The sequence below is a fragment of the Hippoglossus stenolepis genome, chromosome 8 (assembly GCF_022539355.2).
Source record: "Hippoglossus stenolepis isolate QCI-W04-F060 chromosome 8, HSTE1.2, whole genome shotgun sequence".
NCBI lineage: Eukaryota > Metazoa > Chordata > Actinopteri > Pleuronectiformes > Pleuronectidae > Hippoglossus > Hippoglossus stenolepis.
Window position 1 is genome coordinate 1,897,444 of NC_061490.1, and position 15,384 is coordinate 1,912,827.

The 15,384-nt window shown below is 39.9% G+C and overlaps 1 protein-coding gene across 7 annotated transcripts in view; it reads right to left on the reverse strand.

Annotated features, from left to right (window-relative positions):
- The window catches only part of oxr1a (oxidation resistance 1a), a 157,115-nt gene that overhangs the window by 53,278 nt on the left and 88,453 nt on the right, over positions 1-15,384 (reverse strand). The window contains exon 1 of one of the 7 annotated variants that reach the window (XM_035164309.2): positions 3,623-3,815. The exons of the other annotated variants lie outside the window; for them this stretch is intronic. The gene's annotated coding sequence lies outside the window, so the exon portion shown is untranslated. Of the gene's footprint in view, positions 1-3,622; positions 3,816-15,384 lie in introns of those variants that run through there. 7 annotated transcript variants of the gene reach the window in all.

Sequence of the window (15,384 nt, forward strand, 5' to 3'; positions counted from 1 at the left end):
TGTGAGAGCCAAGAAAGCAGCTTATAGGTGAAGGTTTTGGTTTTGAATTTGGGTGGAAGAATTATGTTGGACATGAACTGACCCCAGTTCGCACGGATGCCTCCCTTTCTTTAGGTGTTTAACATGACCAATGAGTCCCTTTATCATTGTCTTTCTCATCAGGTACCACAGATAGCTCAAAACATGAGTCATACACCTGTGTTGCTATTTCTGGGGCTCAGGAGTGTTTGGTAGAAAGTGAGGAAATCCGAGCTGCGTCAGGTGTAAATATCAGCCTTGTAGAGATGATACTGTGGGTTTCATTTATGAAATGCAGAGTTATGTTTGGTAATACATGCTAGTGCTACTGATACGGATTTAATCGCAGTTTTAAAGACTGCAGTCATGTTGGTAACATTTTTGGTCTCTTCGCCGTTTAATACAAAGAAATGGCTTCACAGGTTGCATATGTCCATAAGCTATGAGCAGTCAAATCAAAGACTGATTTCTCTTTTCCTTCTCAGATTGTTCAAGTGACTGATGGTTTTAAAGTAGTGCTGGGGTGTACGTAGATACGACGACTCGCAGAAAGTGCGTTGACGCGTCGTTAGGAAGGTGGCTGCGCACAGTCAAGGCATGGACTCACCTGAAAAGCAAGCTGAAGCGAGAAAAAAAACAAAAATCACCCACGATCATCTAGCATAGGTTCCCAATAGTCGCACCGCGGTCAGGACCGGACCCAGAAGCCGCTCTCTATGGACCCACACCTGTTATTAGACTGTGATGGAGTGTTTCTATTTTAACCTGCGCAGCTTTTTTCCATCTTTACGGTAGTAAATCCTGGCAGCACTCGGTAAAGTTTACTTCACTGAACAAGAGAAAGTGGGAACAAAGAGGAAAGTTAAAGCTGTTTGTTAATGCTTGTTGAGATTTTTGATATGTGAAATGTAGTTCCATATTAAGAAAAAGAAAAGGGGAAACTCAAACTATATCTTTTTATTTATTTTTTCTAAAATTAAGAACTTTATTTTAAGATGCCTTTTTCAAAAGCCCTTTATTTTTTAATGCAAACCTTATTTTACTTAAAATGAGAAAAGACTATTTATTGTATTATTGGAGTACACTTCAGTTCAGTGTGAAAATGTATAAGTATTGTTGAAATACTATTGAATTATACTTACTGTGTCAGTTTACATTGATACAACTATTAGCCTACTTCGATGTTTTTGCTAAACTTGAATTTACACAGTATTGCTATTCCTCCAGAAAGTTACTCGAATTTACTTTGGTTTTCATTTATTTTGTTGTTGGACAGCTTAATGTAGATTGAGATATTCCTTTTACTTTAATGGAACAAGCTCTTCCACTAATCTTATTTTGGAGAGAAATGGGACTGTAAAAGCAGTTCAGACTGGGCTATTTTTTGTTGTGGAAAAATGCCTTGCAGTGCATACTTTGTTTTTTGTCAGATTGGTTTGTATTTAAGAGAAGATTATTAAATAAATATAAATGGCACAAGTTTTTTAATTTTATTTTTGATGAATTATAGTAATTGAGTAATTAAAAATAATCTTTAGATTAATCAAAACATTTATTGTTAGATTAAATCAAAAAATAATCGTTAGATTAATCGCTAATATACACATGCAATCCTAGTTTGGAGCTGTTGACTGTGAATCACACGTTATCAGTGTGATTCCATGCTTCCCTGTTATTCAATATTATCCACCGTATCTGTGTTTGATTGCAGGTCATGCGAGAGCAGCAGACAACATGTAACCTGAGTCTGTAATCAAACAGCAGAGGTGCCAATCTACTTTGTGCGCTGCAGGACTGCACAGACGAAGCAGCTTGACATGCTCACACTCAGTTATAAACTGGGGCAAGCTGAGCACAGCGAGGGTAAACACAAGATCAGGCTGAAGTGCCTCAGACTTCCAAACAATACAGAACGAGTTGCAGCGAGACACAAAGACAGACAGAGAAAGTGAGGGAGAATAACAGATATGCATTAGCAGCTGCAAGGGTGTTCGCAAATGGTGAGCCAGTGATTGGTCTAAAATTAAACCTCACCATGGATGGTGGCACAAGAAATGGGTATTTTATTCACACTGCAGACACAGTGAAACACAGCACTGGGGCCATCTTCAATAAAAGGATGCTACAGTTTCATCCCACTCCACAGGAATCCTGGAAAAGTCTACAAATCGCAGCCTTTGTTGTTTGTTTCATGTCATCCATCTGCGTTCAGTAATATTCTAGACCTATGATTTTCAGTTTTTGGTGAAAATATAGTAGTGGTCAAATTAAATTTGTTCCTGTTCAGATGGAAAGTCTTTGCTTTTCTACCACAGCAGTTGGATATGGCACACGAGAGACTGAGACAGCTTGATATAACATACTGCCAGTGACAGACTTGAGCTCTTGGTGCAGAGGCTGCAGTGGATAGGTCGGAGGAAATGGGCCTGTGGCCAGTGCAAATCTAGATAAAGTCAATGCACTTATCTCTGCTGAACAGCACTGTGGAGAAATGTCTAATAGAGGTGACCTTAGGTCGCTAGTTATCTAATTTGTTGTTCAACCAAGTAAAACAACAGTTGCCACAGCGTAAGCAATTTTACTGTTGTCATAAAGAACATTTTACTTGGCTCATTAATGGGCTGAATAACACTGGGTCGACTGTACGAGGAGCTGCAAACTCGCTCAGAAGCTGAAAGGAGCTGCTTTGTGTCAGAAAAAACAAAGGCTGCCTCTCACCAATCTGGGATGTAAACAGTCACAAGAAGTCATGCCTACATGAGCGACTTAATGGCAGAAGTGCGTTATATGTTCTGCGTCCAAGTCAGGGCCTATGTCAGTGTCTCATGACTACACAAAGCTGCAGAGAGGTACACAGCAGGTATCTTTGTTTCACTGTCACCACAAATTAAAGAGAGTTTATGGTTTAATGTGGCTTTGTGAGGGGGGAGTCTGTGACACTGTAATCAACCCCAAACTGAGGGACACATTTTTAAAGTGAAGCTCCTAAAGAGTCACTTTTTTCTTTAATAAGATAATTAAAAAAAATGATTTAGACAGACAAATATTTCATATATCAGGTTAACACGAGAGCCTGAATGATTTTTTATTTGCCTGATAATATCAGCCGATATGACCCTATCGCAGTCATATTGCTTTTATATTTGCTGACATGAACTTCTATTTATTTTACACAATAAAAATGCAGGAAAGATGTCTATTTATATCTTTGTCATAAGAGTTGGATAACTTCAGCCCATATAGCAGTATCAGAAACCTTTTACTCCCTAACATCACGATTGTCCCCTGTCCTCCCTAAAACCTTCATGTTGTTTAGTTGTACACTAAAGATCTCTAACAAGTACATAACTATGAAATGGTGGTTAATTACCAAACTTCAATAACTTAAAGATCTCCTTCATGGCTGCCATCATTGTGTGATTAAACAACAGGAAAAATAAACATTTAAAACAAGTCTCCATTGAAGCAAGCAGCAACAACTATATGCACATTTGAAAGGATTTGATACAATTTCAATTGATTTGAACAATTCGATTCTTGACCAGAGCTACATACAAATGCTGTACACGGTATCCGACTTTAAAAAACATGCTGTGTTCTGTACCAGTGCATCTGTTGAGTATGATTCACGGCCTCTAAATATACAGTGTTGTCCCTCTTCGCTTTGTACACAGCCATGACAAAACTGAGGCAGGCAGGGAATAGGAGAGTTAACAACTGTCTGGCTAACATTCCCTCCTGGTCCGATAGAATACACAAGCAGCCAATTTCCCTGTGCTCCCTTGTTTTCCCTGCCTACAGGCTATATGCAGCCCTCCCCGGATGTTATTTTTAGAAAAAAACCTTAACAGTTGGGGAGGCAGCAGCTCTGCACCACAGCCACACTGAACAGGTGCCGTGCAGGACCAGCTCGAGAGCCGGAGACTCCGTTTGTGAGGGAGGGAGGACAGAGGCAGTGTCTTGGCAGTTTGTGGTGCACAGAGGATGGACACAATAGCTGAAACACCTGGGAAATATAATGCAACAAGCCTGCAACACCCCCCACCCCCGCGTTGTGTTTTGTCAAGCTTAGTGTGTTTTTGAACGATCTATGCTCATTTTGATGAGATTGACATCATACTGTGATTTTCAGTGCCAAATAATTAGTTGAAATATTGATTATTCAATCAATGTTATCAATCAATACAATTGATTACTGTGTACATGCTGTATCAGACCATTTTAGGCAATACTACAAATCAATGAACCCATGCTTCATGGCACTTGGATTCGGATATGTCGCAGCAAAGTGATGAAGCATTTTTATTTTCCCAGGTATTTAAAAAAACAAACAATCCTGTCCAGCAATTTTCTTAATGAGTTTTCGAGAAGATTTACATCAGCAGAATATATAGAGATAATGTGATAAGAAATTTGAAAATATACTTATAGTCAAAAAGGTTTTTTATCCGCAGTGTCCATTCTTAATTATCAGTGTAGGTCTATCAAATAACCAGACTAAGACATGAGGCTGTACTAAGTCACAACAGCACTTAGAGCTCAAAGGTAAACATTAATACACCATGCTTATATTTATCAGGAGCAATGTTCACCTTCTTAGTTTAGCACATTAACATGCTAACATCTGTCAATTAGTGTAAAACACATCACATTTGAGGCTGCTGGGCATGTAGTTTTACTTGTATGTGTCATAAACCAAAGTATCTAATAAAATTGACCTGATGGTGGTGCTGGATAAAAAATAAATCCGGGGATAACCAAAGTTAATAAGATCTTGGGGGTGGAAAAGAAGAAAATCTCATTGCACCCATCAGAGAGTTGTTAGGATTTTTAAGTCTGGACCACAGTGACAGGCAGGCAGGCAGACAGACCTACTGTGCAGACATTGTGTACTACCCAAACTACATCTTTATGGAAGAGGGAATGTAAGTATACATACTTACATTCCCTCTTCCATAATGAGGCTTCTCAGTTATAATAAAAACAATTAAGGGCATTAAATAAGCTCAACATCTGTTGGCATTGAAGGGACTGGTCGACATCAGCAGCCCTCTGGCACAGTTTAACATTTATTTCCTCCTGTTAATGGGTGTTTTTGGTAGTTTTTCCTTACTCTTGTTGGGGGTTAAGGGCAGAGGATGTCATATAAGACATATTGTGATTTGTGAATGTGGGCTATACAAATAACATTTGATTGATTGAGTTTGTGACAGAAACACCAAGGCCACATTATGAAAACAGAATAAGCTTGCTAGCTAGTTATATCAGAAATCCAATATGAGTGGCAGGTAAAGAGATAATAGGCCTGTTTCACAAAACAATATTGCCTTGCCATTGGATTTTCTGGCTCGTGTGCAATGTGTTGTGACAATAGCAGCTCGCTTGTGGCGACATCCTCCGATTGGATACAATTTAGGATTCAATTCAATTTTATTTGTATAACACCAAATCACAACAAACATTGTCTCAAGGCACTTTACATTGTGAAGTTGAGACCTTAAAACTATAGAGAAGCCTTGTGGATAAGGAGGCGTAAGGTTCAGAACATGGGTTTCGAAAGCAGCTGATTGGTTGGCTCATTTGTTATTGATTCAAATCATGCAGCTACACTTTTATACAGATTTACCTGGGTAAAGTTATTTATAATAGGGAAAATAAATACTGAGAATGCTTTTAACTTGATATGTCAACACTGACAAGACCACAGTGCTGGGCTAAGAGCAATAGATAGAGAGCTGTTACCGACTTGAATTAAAGTCTGTGAGAGGAGACTCTATGCAGTGAAATGCTTACTCAAACAAAACAGGAGTGAAAAGTGCTGACTATATCACACAGGGACAAACTCTGGCTTTAAAGCTAAGCTGCTGGTGTCGTTATCTTAACACCAAGTCGTGAGGAGGACATGACAATTTTATGGCAGCGAAGAGGAACAGAACTTTTTTTGACCTCCTTTCTCATGTGCAAAATAGAAGTTATTTGATGTGTATCACGAGAAAAGTACATTTTCCTCATGTGATCATGTGACACAAGGACAGAGTAAATGTGATAGAGAGCTGGGAGGCCAACTTCAGGAGACGGTCCTGATGATGTCACAGCCTGTGTGTGGATGCATTTGAGAGGCTGAGATCTTACTTCATGTTAAGCTCCAGACGGAAACACAGACATACACAACCCACGTTGAACCTTTAATGACAGCACACAGGCGCATGGATCACCTTATTTAATGCTGTGATATGAATCAGAAAGAACGTGCTTTTTTATTTTACTGCTGCATCATTGCAGCTGCAATAGGCTATATACTGTTTAATACTTTAAGTGAATCTATTCTGCTCATTTCCAGCGCTATGTTTTATTCTGGGACACTGCTAGAGCAGCTTTGCATGATTCATAGTTTTAAAAAAAGGTTGTATTTATGTCACACTGCCTGGCACTTAGCTCTTCATTTAAGTCTGACTTAAACAGGTAATATTAGCTCTGGCCTCCTTAATATCCTGCTTTCTTCTGATTGGATGAACATCTGTTAACACTTGTGAGCACTGATTCATCCTCTTAGGATGGACGTTCTGAACACAACTGCAAAATCAGGTAACTAGTAACTAAAACTAACTATCAGAAGATAATTGATTGGAAATGGTGAAACGTCTCAGATCCATCTGTATTAGGGTTTGGATACCTGACCCCACCCCTTATACAGTTTTTGAAATGATATTCAGGTTTGGGTCAGGTTCAGACATGTTGGCTTGGCTGGGCTATGTACTTGATTTTTACACTGCACGCGCCTGTACTCGGGGAAAGCATCTGGCTAGGGGAGGGTACAAAAAACTTGAATATCCGTCGAGTTCGGGTTGGGCTCGGTTAGATTTCGGTCAGACTCGGACGTGATCTGACAGAAAATTGCAGCCCTAATCCATTCATGCTGGAGCCTGAATACGATCAAGAATATGAGAGCGAAAAGCATGAACCTGTAGAGCAACTAAGAATACAGCACGACGCCGGCTTATTATTTAACACAGCAATAGACGTAGTCTACATGGATAACCCATTATACTTGAGTACAGTAAGTGCCAAAAAGACTACTCCAATATAATGTGTTTTGAAAGAACCTGTACATACACATATATGATGAAAAGTCTGACTGGGGCTGTGTTTGGAGCGGATAAAGTGGTGAGCTGAAGTCAGTGTGTAGTGAAAGCTTTGTGTTCAGAACAGCAGACACCTGAGGTTTGTCTCACAAGGATTAGTCTTAAATACATTCACCTTATTATTTGAAACTTTGTCCACGTTTAATATGGATATTTGACAATGTCACATTATATATACAGACAACAAGGCAAAGCTTAAAAGGTCCCTTTTAAATTCCCCCAACCTGCAGGAAAGTAATTACACTTATGGATCCTCTAATTATGTCTCAAATTTCCAGCTGCAGAAAGATAGAAGCAATGCATCAAACCAACAACAGCTAATGTTAACTTTCTTAGTTAATACCCCTGAAAAATAACAAAGGAGGAAAAGAAGTCCAACAGCACTGTATCAAGAAACAGGCCATTATTGCTGTGTAGCTCCACTGTAGTGCTAGCAGAGGCTGCAGTCTTTCCATTGTAATGAATATACCATACATGGGTCTAGTGGAGCTGTCAACTTAAACACAGAGAACACAGTGTGACAGGCAACAGCTCTTTGCCAACACTCTCAGTACCACTCAGCTCTATATTACACAGCCCCCAGCCACCAGCCTCCACGGACCAGCCTATACACTACTCTGCATTATGGGAAACTTTGCTGAACTGCAGATTTGTGTGTGCATGTGGGCATGTCTGTGCTAGAACAGGAGGCTCTGGATCTGCCCTGTCCTCTAATTAACTCTCCACCATGTCGGCTAATCTCCCTACAGTAGTGTAGCTGGTAAAATGGCTCAAGATCTTCTCACTGTGACACATTAAAAAGATGGACTCCAATCTGTCCTGAGGGATGTTATTGTTAATACACACTCATTCAATTAATATTCTGACAGCGTGTACATGACTGTTTCCATAGTGACACACTTGGTGCAGATTTAACCCTCTGAACCCCCAGCAGCTTCTGGGCAATTTATGCTCCCCTAGGCGTTTTCAACTATTTACATGTTTTTCAAATCCAATCTGTACGCTGCTCAGTACATCAACACTACAAACACATTTCACCATGCAGAGGCACACGTGGCGTGGCTGTTATACAACTTATCCTCATATTTCTGAGTTGTAACGCAATAATATGATGAAATATACTCAAACGTTCTCGCATGGTTCCTTGTGGCAGCTGGATTATCACTGATTTAACTGGTGTCACCTGAGACAGTGGTGGCTTCTGAGTTGCACTGAGAAGTGTAATTTATTATTATTACTACTAATATTATTAGCAGAGTCTGCATTGTGTAAATGGTTTATTGTTGGAAAGTTTAAATGAAACAAGCAGTGTAAAGTCATTTTGGTGAAATATCACAATTTTACAGTAAGATTTGTTTGTTTTTCCTGATGAAAACATAGGTCATAGATGATTAGTTCGAGGGCTGTCTGAGAGCTGAAGATTTGACATTTTCTTCTGTTGTTACAGTTTCAGGCTTAAAACTGTTTGGGATTCTTTAAAAAAAAATATACCTTTTAAACATGCCGACAGGTTTTTGGGTTCATACGGTTGAAGAGAGAGAGAAAAGGTAGTTATTAATCAAAGTAAAAGTCACAAACCTGTTTGCATTACACAGTGGACATATTAGCTTGACCTAATGGTGGCACTAAATGATAAGTGAGGATATCATAATGCATCCTGTGGGTAAACTGATGATCTGTATTGAATTTCATGACAATCCCTCCAATCGTAAACAAGGTATTCATTTAAAAAACAAATCTCAACCTAATGGTGGCACAAGAGGAAAAGTCAGAGATTTTAATAAATTCATAGCAGTGATAGCCAGCCCTATATGCCTCTAGTGTGGCAAAAAACAAGGTATCAGTTTAGGATTGTTTTGTTAACAATAGAAAAACTCAGGGGTCATATTAGCGACAGTATCAAAATATTTCACTTGATACCTATCACTATCTTGTATATTTGTAAATTAGTTCAGGTTAATGAATTTTGACAACCGTTGGTTGCAGCCTGACACAATACTAGATCTGCACGCAGACGCTGGCCACGCTGTGATGAAACATCCTGCATCTCAGTAACACGCAGTGAAATATCTGATCCACAGTTCATGCAGCTGGAAACAGGAGGTCCCGCCTGAGCCCCAGACCGCCCGTCCTCCTCCCTTCTACTGTCACATGCGTTCAGACTCCAGGCTCACTGATCACACTGTGATTCATCAGACCTCTGGCGTTAGGGTTATTGCACTTTGAGCAATATTTCCTTCAAAGTCAAAGTTGGGAGAGGGAGGGAGGGAGTGTGTGTGTGTGTGTGTGTGTGTTTGTTTGTTTGTGCAGGTGTGTAAGTGCATGTGTGTTGTAGAGGGGTAAAACGGGGCATGATGAATGGTATGGCAGAAGTCTAACTGCACTGGCTGGATCAATAGCGTTGACACACATAATGTATGCTTGCAGTAGCTTCAATCACAACTCTGTGATTCATCCTTACCATGACAGTAATGCAACGCTGTGACTCATCTCATGTGTGATGGTCTGCAGTGGGGCACTAATGACCATTGTCCATTCATTATTATAATGTAATTACCCAGAATTAATGAAATAACCTTTGGTCTGTGTGAAGACTGAACTGATGTCTTGTTTGAGAGCAGATGGTAGAAAATGGGAGAAGGTTTGAATAAGCACACCTTTAGACATAAGTTATCTACCTTTATGGTACGATAGAGCATCTTTATTGGTTTACGTCACCTTTTGGAGCCCTGGCACACTGCATCTCGGCAGCAACACTACCCTCTCAGGTTACAGCTCCAATCAATAGTAGGAGAAGTGATGAGCTCAGCTATGAGAAACACAAACTCTGCATTATCAGATCTTCTTATTGAGCCAAAAGCAAAGGGTCCTGTTCAGGGAGCCGATTAGAACAGGCTTTAGTGTGGTACAGGCCAAACCCAGGTACAGGCTGTACATTATGAATACACTGGGGTAACATTGATGTTTATATTATATTTTATATTATAATAAACACAATATATAAAATCAGTCAACATACTTAAATGGCACTCAGTAGTGCATATATCCACCAGGGCCCAACAGTCCCCTTGTGAACGCACTTTATATTCCCTAGATCCAGATTTTTATCTCAGATAAATACATAAATATCAATCCCCTAAATATGTCTGACTTGTTTTCTATCATGGCCCATGTATTATTTTCTGACAATTTAACAATAATGTTAAAAAACGCAATGTTAAAGAAAATGAAAAGAAAATTGTTGATCCACCCCCTGATCTGTATTTGCACCAAACTTGAATGGGTTTCCCCTGACCCATACTGCATTATTCAAAGTTTTGTTGCAGTAGTTTTGACATAATCTTCACTAGAAACATACAAACAAACAAAAAATAAACTCCTTGGTGGAGGTAACAATGATACAGGGGTTGAATTTGAATGCAGTACTGTTAATTGTAAACTGCAAACTACTTAAACACAGTGTTGTTACTTTTACTTATGTAAAAGATTTGAAAATCGTTTACCTTTACTGGATATAAAAAAGGCGATCTGTAACATGGGCAATGTAAAATCCTCTACAAAGTGCAGCTCCTGTCTGCCCACAGTCTGTAATGGAAAAACAGGAGCAGAGGCTGGATCACCAACACAGACCGCTTAATTTCCATAAAGCCAGACAGGTCTGCTGAGATCGAGAGGAAAAAGTGATGACAGCGTATCCATCTGCATGACTAACAATCACACATGGAGGATGAGATTGGACAACTTGATGAATTGTCTTCCTCCTTTGCACAGAAACAAAACTCATCATACAACAGTTTTAGAGCCAAATGTTAATCCTGTTCAACAAAGCAAGCTCTTCATTAAAGGAGGTCAAGAAGAATAACGCCTCAGTTGGGGAGAAATGTGAAATTGCCCTCATAGTTGCCCTTTCCCATATAGAGCATGGCTAAAAAAAAGAAGCTGAGCAACACATTTAAAACCCAAGTTCAAAACAAACAAACCTTTGTCAAACATTCACAGATGTTCAAAGATGAAGGATGATCATTGACCTCATTTTTCTCCTCTGCCACCCTTCGACCTCCCCAGAACGAAATTCTGATGCTCCTTATTTTTTTCCAGTTACAAACGGATTAATGTCGTAGATGTAAGAATTGTGAGTCTTGCAGGACTGACAAAGGCAGCATAATATTCCTACACATGTTCTAATCTGACATCAAACCTGCAGCCTCACACAGACCAATGTGTCGTCAAAGCTGCGTCCAAATGCGTGTATCAGTTTTATATTTCCTGGGGACTGTTTTGTAAAAGTTGATGTTTGAAAAGTTTGCCTTTTAAATTTGTTTATTTCAAGTTGTAGTGGGACGCCCTAGTAGCCTGATGGTAATACCACCTAAATGCAACATCCAGTAACCCAGCGGCCCCTAATTATTTATAGGAGGAAAAGGAGAAGAGCTATAAAAACTGGGAGCTATTAATGATATTTTTCTGATAGAAGAAAAGGCCATGGAAACAGGAAACACTGGTCAGTTAAATCTATACATTATGACATCATTTTCCAATGTATTTAGGGCTTCTTCAAACACAGTTTCAGTTCAGTTAAAGAGTCATGATGTTGCGATGTTCCTTTTTTACATTTTAAATTTGATTGTGTAGTACTATATTTTAATACTCATATGATCAACAGCACTACAAACAAACACACATTTTTAACCAAGCTCCTAACATTAAACAACTGTTACTGTCATATTTGTGGAGTCACACCAAAACACACCAAAAGATAAGCATGACTCATCAGCATTGGCTATTTTTTGGACAGGCAGTCTTTTGAGTTACTCACTCTAGCGGTAGAATCTTTTGTAGAAGTAAACCGTGATCATTGGTAGAAATGACAAATACAAAGTTAAGATCTTTGAAATTGCATAGCTAGATTTGATTTTCTAGTACATTTCACCATGAGAAATCCCGACCCCGAGTCAGTGAATGAACGTTGACTTGCTTTTTCTCTCATCAGCAAGGAGAACTGTGAAAGGGAAGCAGTAAACCTTAACTCAAAGCTTCAAAGCATCCCTTTAGAAAATTGTAGCTGACGTCACATCCACACAGTGGTTTAATTTCTCTGATGTTTTCAAATGAGGAAGAAATCACCGCTAAAGATGCAGAGTCTTTGGGAATAGGAGAAGGATGTTTCCCGAGGCTGGGTTTTCTTTTCAGCTGGAGTGATGAAGATGCTAAAGATCCAGTTGAGTCACTCAGAGCAGGTCTTAATTACCTTCCCATAAACGTCAACTGTGCTCAGCATTTGTGCTCATCATCTGGCCTCTTTCAAACATCTACTGTTGAAATATCTCAGAACTCATCACCAGGAGGTACAGTATAACACGGTTTAGTTTTCTATTCAAAACATTTCGGGTCTTTCTCTGTGTTGTTTAACAAGTCATATGTCCCACTCAGCTCTCCTCTATCATCATTCTGACATTCAATTGTTGCTACTTTGAGCCTTGAGTGTGTGTTTTCATCTGGGTTTGATTTTACCTCTAAACTGACCTCCTTTCTTGTTTTCCGAGCAGGGACCTGTTAGAGGGACACCCTGCTACGATGTTGTTGACAAAGTCCTTGAAGAAAGACATGGTTTCGGTACGGTAATTGATTCTGTCTCTGACTGAAACACAGTTCATGTGGACAGAACATCCTTGAAAAGTCAGGGAGCAGTCACGAGTTCAGACCCTGAACACTCTGTTTGAGCCAAGCAGGTGCTCAACGCCGTGGTCCAGTGATCCCACTGGGACTCCCGCCACTTACGGTCCCTTGACGGAGCCATAACAGATCGTCCTAATGGCATGCAGGACGAGTGGCATGCTCATACAAGCTGCTCAAGGACTTCCTGGAAATTAAGGTGATTAAAATCACCTATTACAGTGAGCACCAGGAGACTGCAACGTCTGAATCATGCTGATAATTGCAGCAGAGTCAGTGTCAGCCTTTGGGGCAATGGGGATGGTGACAAATAATTGAGGACCCTGGGGACAGAAAGAACCTGAGAGTTCAATGTCAGGAGGACAAAGCTGCTCTTGTACCGAGGCCCTGGTGATGCAATGGTTATTAATAGAAGAGTATTTGGGCCCAATTGGTTGTGTTTTTACATATGTGAAGGGCAAGACTTTTTTTGAATTTTAAGCAATATTTTGCCATTTCTATTTGTTCATCCATCGTGAGAATTAACAGGATATGACATCTAAAATCAATTTTTTCTCATGCCATGTATTTTCCCTTATAAATTATCACACTTTTACCTCTATTAATTGACCAAATAATCACCTTTTTGTCTGATTTGACTATAAACCATACAAACCATGCAACTACTGATACACTATCATTTATAGTTCACAATTCAAAGAAAGTTGGAAATCAGTGTCTGAGAGCATCTGCAAATCTACAAACGTAATATATTGTTACATCCTTAGAAGCTGCACAGAGCTGTGCGAACTGTGCATATTTTTAATTCAATCTAGATAAGAGATTTAAGGACAGATTGATATCAAACTGCACTCTTTCAGAAAATAGTTGGTGTTAAACCAAAAACACACTTGGCCTTCCTCATTTGCCAGCAAGTTCTCCCCCATCAAACATTTCATCAATACATTGTAAAACTTCAGAGAATTGCATTAACTCAGCTTTAGAAATCCGGAGCAGAATGGAAAACGTGTGTTATGCATAGCATTTGCAGAGATCTCAGATATAAAGCTAAAAATGCATTGGCCTATCTCGTGTGAAAACAGAACAACCATCAGTCAGGATGTAATGTTTCTAGTTTCTTCACGTACTTTTATAATCAAATCAGAAGAAAGAAAGTACATTACAAGAATAACCACGACTTTTCCTGTTAAACCAGAGTCATTTTACGGACTCTATGAAAGCAGAGTCACATGCTGCCGATTACAACTGGGACAGGATCCTTTTCTTACTTTGCTGTGACATGTGTTCTCAATGCCTGCAGGTGTGACATTTCTGTGTTTACTGAAGATACATTAAGACCAGGTACTGTGTCTCTTATCACTGGCACTCTCTATTATTATGCCTATACTGCAGGAGTTTGCAGTCAGTGTTTGCATTGCTATTCCTCTCAGTCAGTGCCGTGTCTGACAGATAAACCAATATCTAAAATTGATGTGTGATGGGAACAAGGGCAAAGACAGAGCAGAAGTGAAACAGCCATCACAAAACAATTCTGCACATTTCATCATGTTGAATGTGAAAGCTAAATTGCATGTCTCCTCTTATATCTTTTCTTAAATGTGTCCCAGTCCTGACAGAACAACAACAACAACAACTTCTCCGTTGCACTGACCACCCTTATGAACTCAACTTGGACACACATTCCCAGTGAATGTACAGAAGCTAAGGGTCGTCGCACTGTGAAATCAAAAAGGCAGATGGAAATCATTTTCAGTTAACAACATTTCACAGTTCACAGTCTTGGTTCAGTAGATGGAGCGGAGTCAGGCTTCACCACATGACCTAAATGTGGACCTTCTATCATGTGATAAGTGTTGGTCATATGCAGATGGAGATTTTAATACCTGCCTCAGATTAAAGAAAATTCTGTCTGCCACATATGAAAGGCCTCTTTGATTTTCTATGTTAAAAACATTTCTAATAATATCCAGACTTTTACTTAGAAATACTGGCCACAGAAATGCTTCTGCCCCAGTTGACATGACTTCGCAACAGGCTGTCCCATTCAGACACAGGTTGTCGCCTTATAAGTTGGTTGCTTATAAGTTGGTTGCTTATAGGGGTTAGGGTGGACATGCCAAGCGGGCCCATTATCAGCGGTCCCTGTGTCTAAAGGGCACCGCCCACCCATGCATTGTTCACCACCTCAACTCTAACATCATCTTCTCTCTTCCACTACCTGACTCCACATCTAGTTAGTCTCATTCTTCCTCCCCCGAGTGGGGCAGTAGCCTGCAGACACATGCCGCCCCCGCGGTCCACTCTGCTGCTGCTGGGAGAGCGAGGCAAAGGGACTGCTAATGAACCCCACTGCCATTCGTGGCATTTCAAGAGCAGCCGAGTATGAATCTGATTAATCTTTGTCCTAATTAGATCTAACAATTAACCTGCACGCCACCGAGCTCTGGAGCCTGATGACTCTGCATGAGCTGCGAACCCCCTGTACATTAAACCAAAGCAGGGGTGAGACTGTACCCTCGCACTTTCAGCGTGTTTTCAGAACAACCAATTG